This window comes from Petaurus breviceps, unplaced genomic scaffold, assembly GCF_028583685.1.
Source record: "Petaurus breviceps papuanus isolate PSGF00001 unplaced genomic scaffold, PetGlider_PUasm1.0 184, whole genome shotgun sequence".
Lineage (NCBI taxonomy): Eukaryota > Metazoa > Chordata > Mammalia > Diprotodontia > Petauridae > Petaurus > Petaurus breviceps.
Genome location: NW_027185793.1, coordinates 6,463,631 through 6,474,403, shown reverse-complemented (window position 1 = coordinate 6,474,403; position 10,773 = coordinate 6,463,631).

Sequence of the window (10,773 nt, the reverse complement as noted above, 5' to 3'; positions counted from 1 at the left end):
TCATGATGTTATACAACTCCATTGAAAATCAGTGTAAAATAATACTTCATCTCAAGCAAATCTCTTTTGAATGATATGATGATTTTATTTGGCCTAAATAATTATATACTTCCTAAGTTACTCTGAGAAAGAGATGAAATTGAATATTTTGTTTTTGAGTATGGAGGTAAAATTGATCCAATATATAAACATTATACATACATATGTGCATATGCATAGACACATGTGCACATAATATATGTATATATGTAAACAGATGCACATATATCCATAGGTATATTGTGTACACATATATGTGTGTACATGCATGCATGTGTAAATGCATGTTCACAAACATGCATATATATTCAGGGAAAATTCATTGAATATAATCAAGGAGAAAGATGAGTTTAAATATATTAAGATAATGATTAATATTCTTTTTTTTTTAAGCAATAGTGGTTAAGTAACTTGCTCAAGGTTACACGGCTAGTTGTCTCTGGGTGTGGTGCTGAGTATCTGAGCCCAGGATTCAATCTCAGGTCATCCCAACGCTGGAGCCTGTGCTCTTACTCGCTGAGCTACCTGGCTGCCCGACTAATATTCTTAAATAAAACCTCAATGGGAACATAACCTTTAGAGCAATTAACACCTGTTAAAGACTTTTTTTTTCACATACAGATTTATAGAATAAATTAGGCAATATGAAAACTAGAAGATGCCCAATTAAATACTCACACAATGTTTCTAGTTAGATTTTTATTCATAACTTTATTCAACATAGCCTATGTTTTAGCCTGTATTTACAATACACATCCCATTTAAAATATATTATTTTTATAGTCATTTATAAGGGATAGGTAAGTATATATTAGTCACCTCATTTACTTAGAAATTGCTTTCCAGAAATCTTTCACTAGGGGCAGAGCCAAGAGTAAAAACAGGAACTCCACATGGCTCCTACTCCTAACACCTCCAATACCTGTAAAATATGGCTCTAAACAAATTTTAGAGCTACAGAATCCACAAAGTGAAAGAGAGAAACAAATCTTCCCCTGAAGGTATCCTGGAAGGCCAAAAGGAAGACAGAGCTGGTAGCCAAGCACAGTCCCAAGTGAACTACCAATGACCAGACCTAGGGCGGCCCTGAACCATGGCACAGACTGGCCAGAACAGACTTTAGGACAGTGAATCACCAGAAGTTGTGGTGGTTTCCAGACTTCTCAACACATAAACACCAAAGAGAAATTAAAAGGCCAGTGGGGAACTTTGTTGCAACTGGGTCACTAAAGGTGGGCCCCTACACCCAGCACAAGAGGTAGCAAAAGTGTAGTGGGTGCAGGTGCTGCCTCATGCCTGCCCCCAGAGCTCCTGACTGTACATCATAGGGGAACCAATAGACCATTCAGAGGGAAATCACTCTTGCTTTTATTTGATTGGATTTGGATTACCACTTGGGTGGTGGTCCTGGGGTATGTGGCCAGTGTGCCAGAGTTGGGATGTGTATAGAGACAGTGCCCTCTTCAGACATCAATAACATTTGCAAAAACCCCAGCAATTTGGGACAAAGTTCTCTTCACTATGGAAGCAGAGTTCTACTATTGCAAAGAGTTCAAAAGTCAAGTAATTCCCTGGCAAGATGAGCAAGCAGAAGAAGCAAATCAGATCATACAACACTTTTGTGGGGGAAAAAAAGATAAAAACATGGAACCAGAAGAAGTCAACAAAGGGAAAACTTACACATCAAAAGCTTCCAAGAAATGTATGAATTGGTTACAGGCCATGGAGGAGCTCAAGAAGGATTTTGAAAATCAAGTAAAAGAAGTGGAGGAAAAATTGGGATGAGAAATGACAATGATGCAAGAAAATCATGAAAAGCAAGTCAACAGTCTGCTAAAGGAGACCCAAATAAATAATAAAGCAAATAACACCAAAACAAAATAGACTAACTCAAATGGCAAAAGAAGCCCAAAAAGCCAATGAGGAGAAGAATGTCTTAAAAAATTGGAATTGCCCAGATGGAAAAGGAATTTCAAAAACTCATAGAAGAGAATAATTCCTTCAAAATTAGATTGGAGTAAATGGAAGCCAACGACTTTATTAGAAATCAAGATACAATAAAATAGATTCAAAGAAATGAAAAAAAAAATAGAAGTCTAGTGAAATATCTCATTATTAAAACCACTGACCTGAAAAACAGATCCAGGAGAGATCATTTAAAAAGTATTGGATTAACTGAAAGCCATTATCAAAAAAAGAACCTAAACATCATCTTTTGAGAAATTCTAAAAGAAAATTGCCTAGATATTCTAAAACCAGAAGGAAAATAGAAATTGAAAGAAGTCATTGAAAGACTCTTGGAAAAGATCCCAAAAAGAAAACTACTAAGAATATCATAGCCAAATTCCAGAGTTCCCAGGTCAAGGAGAAAATATTATAAGCTGCCAGGAAGAAACAATTTTAGTATTGTGGAAACACAATCAGCATAACACAAGATCTAACAGCTTCTATGCTAAGGATCAAAGGACTTGGAATAGGATATTGCAGATATCAAAGGAGCTGGGATTAAAACCAAGAATCACCTACCCAGCAAAACTGAGTATAATCCTTCAGGGGAAAATATGAAATAGAGCACTTTCAAGTATTCTTGATGAAAAAAAAACAGAGCTGAACAGAAAAATTGACTTTCAAATACAAGAAGCAAGAGAAGCATGAGAAGGTAAACAGGAAAAAGAAATCATAAGAAACTTATTAAAGATGAACTATTTACATTCCCACATGGAAAAATGATAATTGTAACTCATGAGACTTTTCTCAGTATGAGAATAGTTACATACACACATATATGTATGTATAGGAGGGTATATATTTTGTAAATACATATACGAATGTGTATGTATGTGTGTACATGTATACATAGACAGATGGCATAGGATCAATTGAATAGGAAGGGAAGATACCTAAAAAATAATATTAAGATATGAGGGAGGAATATAATGAAAGGAAAAAAGGAGAGATAGAATAGGGCAAATTATCTCATATAAAACACACAAGAGAATACTGTTACAATGGAGGTGAAGAGTAGGAAGGTGAAAAGGAACAGGTCAAATGTATGCTAATTGAATTTGGCTTAAGGGTGGAATAACATGCACACTCATTTGGGTATTTTATCCTACAGAAAAGTAACCGAGAGGGGGATAAGAGGAGTGCTGATAGAAGAAAGAGCAGATAGGGGGAGAGGGTAGTTTGAAACATAGCAGGGTCAAAGTAGAAAATAGAATAAGTGGGGGGCAGGATAGGATGGAGGGAAACATAGGTAGTCTTTCACAATATAACTACTATGAAAACATTTTGTCTAACTACCCATGTACAACTTATATTGAATTGCTTATCTTCCTAGTGGGAGTTGGGTGAGGAGGGAAGAAGGGAAAGAATATGGAAATCAAATTTTTAAAAAACAAATGTTATTTTAAAAAATTGTATTTACATGCACCTAGGAAATAAGATATACAGGCAATAGGATATAGAAATCCATCTTGCCCTTCTAGAAAGTTAGAGGGGGAATGGAGGAGGATATAAGAGAGAGCAAATGGGGAGAAGGCATATTTACTAGGCTTTCTATCTTGTGGTCTGGTGTAGGGCAAAGATGGGGAAAAATTAGTAACTCAAAATCTTATGGAAATGAATGTTGAAAACTAAAAATAATTTTAAAAAGAAAAAAAAAAGGAATTGTCACACTAGTTTACAAAAAAATCCATGAATTTGTCTACCTTTCTACAACCTCTCCAACACTGGTTATTTGTTTAAAAAAAATCTTTGACAGTTTTCTAGTTCTTAGGTGAAACCTCAAGTTTGTTTTGATTTACATTTGTCTTATAATTAATAATTTGGAACATTCTCCCATATGGTTGTTGATACTTTAAATTTTTCTTTTGAAATCTAGTTATTTATTTCCTTGGATCACCTATCCACAGGGGAATGTTTTATGGTTCTATATATTTTTGTTGGTTTGTTTTCTGGTATGCATTGTAAGTGTGTGTATATGAGTATGTGTTTTTGTGTATAGGTGTTACAAATCCGTGTGAGATATTCTTATTACAAAAAAGATTCCCCAGTTGACTTCTTCCCTTAACTTAGATAATATTTATATAAATTATTTTTTTTAATTTCATATAATCAAAATTATTTTTAAAATTTTTTGTAATCACCAATATACTTATTTTTTTTATTCCAACAATGTTAATAAAATATAGGACTCCTCAACTTTTAGCAGTTTAAGAACAATCTACAATTCCTTGTAAACAATAAGAAGGGTAATTACTAAAATAAATAAATAAAAAAAATAAACTTCTCAGAACATGGGCTACACAGAATGAAAATTCAAAGAAATATTTCTGGAACAAAAAAATAGTCTTACTTTACAAAACAGTGCTACTGGCTAACTACTGGTATAAGCCACTGAACTTTACAAATGTAAACAAAATATTAAGAAGGAACCTAAGAAATTTCTAAGATATAAGAGTGAAATCAAAAGATTCTCTGTTGATAATATACACATTAACTCAACCAACAGCAGGTCAGCACAGAAACAACAAAGGGCTAACTCATTCAGATTTATAGAAATGCAGGAGCTTTATGATAAAATCTGAATCAAGTCATTCCTACATAAATTACAGAAAGAAAACTTAGCCTTATTGATAAAAGCAGGGTTTTTCAACCAGGTGGTAGACAATATAACATATTGCTATAGGTTGTGAGAAAACAACCACAGTATAATTGATACAGTTGGGAGGTGCATTTGTACACAAATATCTTGCTATCCATATATGCTAAAAGATGATAAATGCTTATTCTATAAATACAAACACCTAAAATATCCTTAAAAGAAAGGAGACAAAAAAAAAACCCATACGTGAATCTGTTATACTTTGAAATGTCATATGTAGTATAACCAAGATTGGTTATGAAAGAATTGGGAGCTCATTAAGTCTTAAGAATAAAATGAATTTAATACTCACTTTATGAAAGTCTTTTTTATTTATTCTACAGATTCTCTGAATCATTGAAATGTGTAAAGCATTGGTTTAATAATTCTAAACATTTAATTCATTATAATTTAATAAATTCATTCCAATTCAACATATATTTAAGTAACTACTATAATAAAAAAAGTAATGTACTGGGTTTTAAGAATAAGGTACTATAAGAACATCTTTGTTCACTAATTCTAAACAAATATTGATTGTATAGTTTCACAATGATAGTTTCAAGTATAAATAGAAAATGAGAGGGGTGAAGGCCATCTGATATGTTTTTTCCCTCTATGATAGTTGCCTAAGGGTGCCTGCTCTTTATTCAGAACAGATACACAAATGTGAAGAACTGTACTGACAGAAATCAACATATTATGCCTAACTCCTACCTTGGCTAATTTAAATGAACCAAAGATGGCATGTTTCTCACTTGCAAATCATTCTCTGTCAGAAAATATGTGTCAGCAAATCAATATTGGCAACTTTCAATATTTTTTGAAGCCAAGAAGATTATCTAAATATGAAAATGGCATGAGAAACCTTGAGATCAAAAGTAATGAAAATAATCTGATACTCTAGCTGCTCCCCTCAGGCTTGACAACTTTAATTATAATTTCTCCTTTGCTAAAATTACAATTCTGGGCAAACTCTAGGGAAAAAATGCAAAGATGGAAAAGTTTGACTTCCAAAATCTCAGCCACCTTCTCTTTGTGAGATCCTTCTCCTTAGTCACTTAGTCTTATTTTTGGAGGATTTCTAGTGCTCCTACAATATATTCTCACTTCTGAGCATCTCCTCCTTCCATGGCACAATGGAATGTGTCCTCATTAGTCAATGTACAATGAAATAGATTTTTGTCCTATGTCCTCTCCTTGCACCTATCATTAGCATCTTAACTCTGTTTTGTTAAAACGTTGTTAAATGACATTGCCCAAATTGATTCATTAATATAAGTGAAACATGGAAATGGTTATTAATGACAATGTATATTTTGACTAGTGAATGTTCAGTTTAATAGGGGATTGTGATAAATGATGCCTAACAAAAAAAAAAAAAGGAATTTCTAAGTCAGAGGCTTGCAACCTGGGGTCTGGTAATATACACATATATATTTAAATTTTATAAGTATTTTAATATAATTGATATTTTAACATAGGTGATTTGTTTTATACACATAAAACATTATTCTGAGGAGGGGTGTATAGGCTTCATCAGACTGCCCAATGCACCCATGACACATGTATATAAAAAATAAGGAGCAATGCCTCTAAGTGAATGCATAATAAAGTATACAAGAATGGTTTGGGGGCCAGAGGAATTTTACGAGAGTCCTTAAAATCATTCTACAGAGACAATGAAGAATTTTGTAAGACAAACCCTGCCATGATGACAAGGACAGTCTACTAAATATTACTTAGAGGGAAATCAGAGAATACATGGGCTTGAAAGAAGAAGTTTTAAAAGTTTGAATGTGCTTATTATATGTTATGCCTCAAAACATATCAAGCAAGTGTGATTACAGTAGTTTGTATATTCCAAGTTTGGAATTTCCTTTTGCAGATGGCGGTCAAAATTTTTCTGTATCTTATAGTCTTAAATAGTTTTTTTGAGGCAAATATTGTCTAGTAAAAGTCAAAAGAATGACTTGAATTTTGGTTTTCCTTGTTTCAAATTCAATAATCTATCCACTATGTCTATGAAATGGCAAAGGACATTAAGACTTCTTTAAATAGAAAAGTTAGTGATGTATCATTTCAAAATATACTTTCTTTCTGTCTCTGTTATTTAGAAATTCAAATCTTCAAAGCATCTTTAGTATGACTTATTTCTTACCTTGTCTTATTGCTTGTATTCTGAAGGAAAAAACAAACAACAAAAAACTATTGCTATTGGATAAGATGGTTCTACTGCACCCCTTTTATGATGTCACAGATGATCAGAGATAATTAAAAAAATGCACTTACCTTATTATATGCTCTCCATTAAGATAGAACTTTTCTGTTTTAAAAGTATTGAGCATCAATGAGTTCAACTGCAATTCACAATTGTATTTTTGAAAAATTATCTTTGTTCCCTAGTTGGAAAATGCATCCCTTGTTTTCTGTTTTTTTATAACACTTGCACTCTGAGAATTGATTTTTTTAAATATCAAAACCATTTATATCCCTGATATAACACTCAAGTACTGCTACTGCTATATTTTTTTTCCCACCAAAGCAAAGTTAATAAATGTGAAATCTTCTCTCCACACTGAAGATATCAAGGTAAGGAGGATACATTTGAAAAATCGCTCTAATATATCAGAAAATATAAAAATCAATAAGCTAAAACGCTAAAAGGCTTCTTCAATTTTGTCCCCTTATTGCTCAGTGTAGGTGGCTAGGTTCCTGAAAATAGCCCAAGATTGCAAAAAATACTTTTACATGGAGTTGTGTATTGTAGCAAATATGTGATGTTCCCATCAAGAATGTGGGAGTGCATATTTGGGAAAGAAAAGGGAGTTAAGAATGGCCTTTGGGCTCTTCTTCATTTATTCGAGAGCTAGTAAATGCAATTGAGAAATAAGGCAAGCATGACTGTGGGTTTTGTCACTTTTGGGTGAGAATAAAATAGCCTCAGTCCTGAAGAGCTTTTTCTATTTCCTACCCTGTGTTTGCTGCTTTTCATGCCCAGGATAAACAAGGTTATTTTTTCATGTCAGCATTAACTAATATAACTCTTGGAAATAAGAATAAAATATGTGGAGTACCTCATGCTAAGTAAAGCACTAATTTTTCTCATAAGGATGACTTGAAAATGAGGACCTCAGTGAATAAAAAACTACCCATAAAATTAATTTTTTTTTTCAAATAGGGATCTATTACCTTTTCAGGATGGGGGAAATTTGGAGGTAACTAGGATTATTCAAATTTTGTTTCCAAGTATTGCACTTGGGCAGCAAAAGTCAACTTCATACATGGAATGGTAGAGGAAAGGGCAGACAGCAGTCATCTGGAAAGAGTTCTGAGGGTTTAGTGGACCACAAGGTGTAGCAGTAAGTACCCTAGCACCCCCAGGGTGGCTGCCAACACAGGTTCTTAGATCTGCTTTTCTAAAGGAAAGCAACTCAAAATGGGTTAACAATGTTGCTTTAATCAATCAAATGTATCATTTACCTTGTTCAGGGCAAAAAGTCAACACCCTGAAATTCAGAGTATACAGACAGAAGTTAAAAAGCAAAAGTTACAAGAGAACAGAAAAACATATCAAGCAGACAGGCCTCCAACTGTCTTGACCATTACATCCATACCCAGTGAGTTACCAGATAGGGAAGCATCAACATCTGGATTTTCAAAGCTGGGGGGGCCTCAACAGCTGGGCTGCCCAGAGTCCCATCTGGTCAAATCACACAACACTTCTCAAAGTGAGCCCCAAAGGAAAACCTCCCAACAGGGTTTATATAGCCTTCTCCTGGCTCAGACAATGTAACAACCCTCTAGACCCACTGCCCAATAAAAAATTATCTCTTGAAAAACAAGCCTCCTGCCACAGGTTCCAGGTGTACTCGAGCCTATCAAATGGCCTAGGGGCAGGGAAGATCTTAAATTTACATTCCCTTTCCATTCACATTACACTAGGTTAATAGAGGAAGAAGCTAGTTGGCAGAGTGGGTATATTGTTGGGCTTGGAGATAGGAAAACCCATCTTTCTGAGTTCAAATATGGCCCCAGACACTTGCTACATGTGTGACCCTAAGAAGGTGATTTAACTGTGCTTCACTTTACTCACCTGTAAAGCTGGGGAAGAAAATGGCAAACTATTCCAGTATCTCTGCCAAGAAAACTGTGAATGAGGTCATGAAAAGTTGGACATGACTCAAAAATGACTGAATAACAAAAAAATTTCAATAGAAATCAGTACTTTTATGGAATAGTCAAAAAAGGTAATGCGATAATGGGCTGCCTCAAGAAGACAATACTTTCCAGCAACTGTACTCTACCCTGCTCAGACTTCTTCTGACATATTGTGTTCTGTTCAGTGTGACCTGGCTTAAAGACACTGATAACTTGAACAAGGTACATTAGAAGCCCACAAGGATGGTGAAGGGTCGCAATACAATAACAAAATAATCAGTGACCCTTATTTTCCTCCTTGTATCTGAATTGTGCCATATAATCATGTTGATTATTGTTGCTCATTGTCGTTGCTATTATAGTTATGATATGGACAAAATATGTGGAGATAAGAGAAAAATATTCATTGTACAGAATTATTCATTGTTAAGATTTTCATTATGTAAAAATCTAAAGATTATTACTGTGGGAGAAAAAGAAGAAACATCCTATTATTCCTTATAATTTCTACCACAGAGATTCATCTTTTGTGAAGGCTTGAATTTTTGGCTCTATGCCAGGACCCTGGCAAAGCGGAGATTGGGCTCATTTCTTTCCTTATTCCAGCTTCTGCAGTCTCAGTCCATGTGGCTGTAATTCTCTTTGTTTTTCAACTTAAGATGATCTTATCAGTCCATCACCCCTCTGCTGATGCTATGTGCAATCCTGCTCTGATCCTTAGGCACATCTTCCTCTTTCTCCCATCAGTTCTTTATCACTTTCACCCATTCACTCTGACACTGTCTCTCTCAAGCATTTTCTTTATTTTCTTTCTGCATCTATTTCTACAACCAACCTCAATCCTTCTCTCTCATGGAATGGGAAGAAGTAGAAGCCTCTTCTAAACTGTACAAGCATCTAAAGGCTTCTATCAATGAAAATGCAGAGAGTGGAAGGTGGAGAGGTGAGAAATCATTTGTGATGTGTGAAAACAATTAAGAAGTCCAGTTTCATTAAGTCAAAGATTACATGAAAAGGAAGAGATATATTATCAAGATGAAAAAAATAATTGGAGCCATATTGTGAAGGATTCAGTGGCCTATAAACTGTTATCTTTTAAATCTCTGATCCTACAACTTTAAAGTCCAAATAGAAAAAATTGGTGTTTGATCACAAAGGTCATAGGGAGGCAGTGGACTTACATGAATGATGTGATCAGACCTTTGCTTTAAGAATATTGTATTCGAAGATTTGTGGAGAGGAGAGCCTTGAGGCAGGGGGAGCAATTAGGAAGTCATTCCAATAGCTTAGGTGAGAGATGATTAAGAGTTAGAAGCATCAGATTAAGCTTTATGAGAGGAGAGAATGGGATGGAGAGGAGAGAGATGCTGAGGTAGAACTAACAAGGCTTGACAGATCATTGGATATATTAGGTGAGTGGGAATCACTAGTTAAGGATGACTGTGAGGTCACAAACTTGCATGAAGAGAAGCAAAGTCATTCCTTTAACACAAATAAGAAAGTTAAGAAGGGTGATGGAAAAAAGATAAGTTCTATTTTGGACATGCTGATTTCGACAAGCCTAGAAGTCATATCATTATACAAGAACCTCCTGAAAATATTTAATCTGTCTCAGGTATGTAGCCCATTTCCATCTGATGAAAGTAGTAAATGCACCAGATCAAAAAAATGCAAAACCCTTTTACGACTAGAAAAGTTAGTCTAAGGCAATAGAATGTAGACCTGTGTTATTTAGCATTAAAGGGTGCAGAAGAAGCACATAATTAGGTTTTGGAACAAATTGCTCAGAACTTTTCTTAGTTTGTTTCTTTCTTTCTTCCTTCCTTTGTTTTTCTTTCTTTCTCTCTTTCTTTTTTCTTTCTGTCTGATTCTTTCTTTCTGCCTTCCTTCCTTCCTTCCTTCCTTCCTTCCTTCCTTCCTTCCTTTCT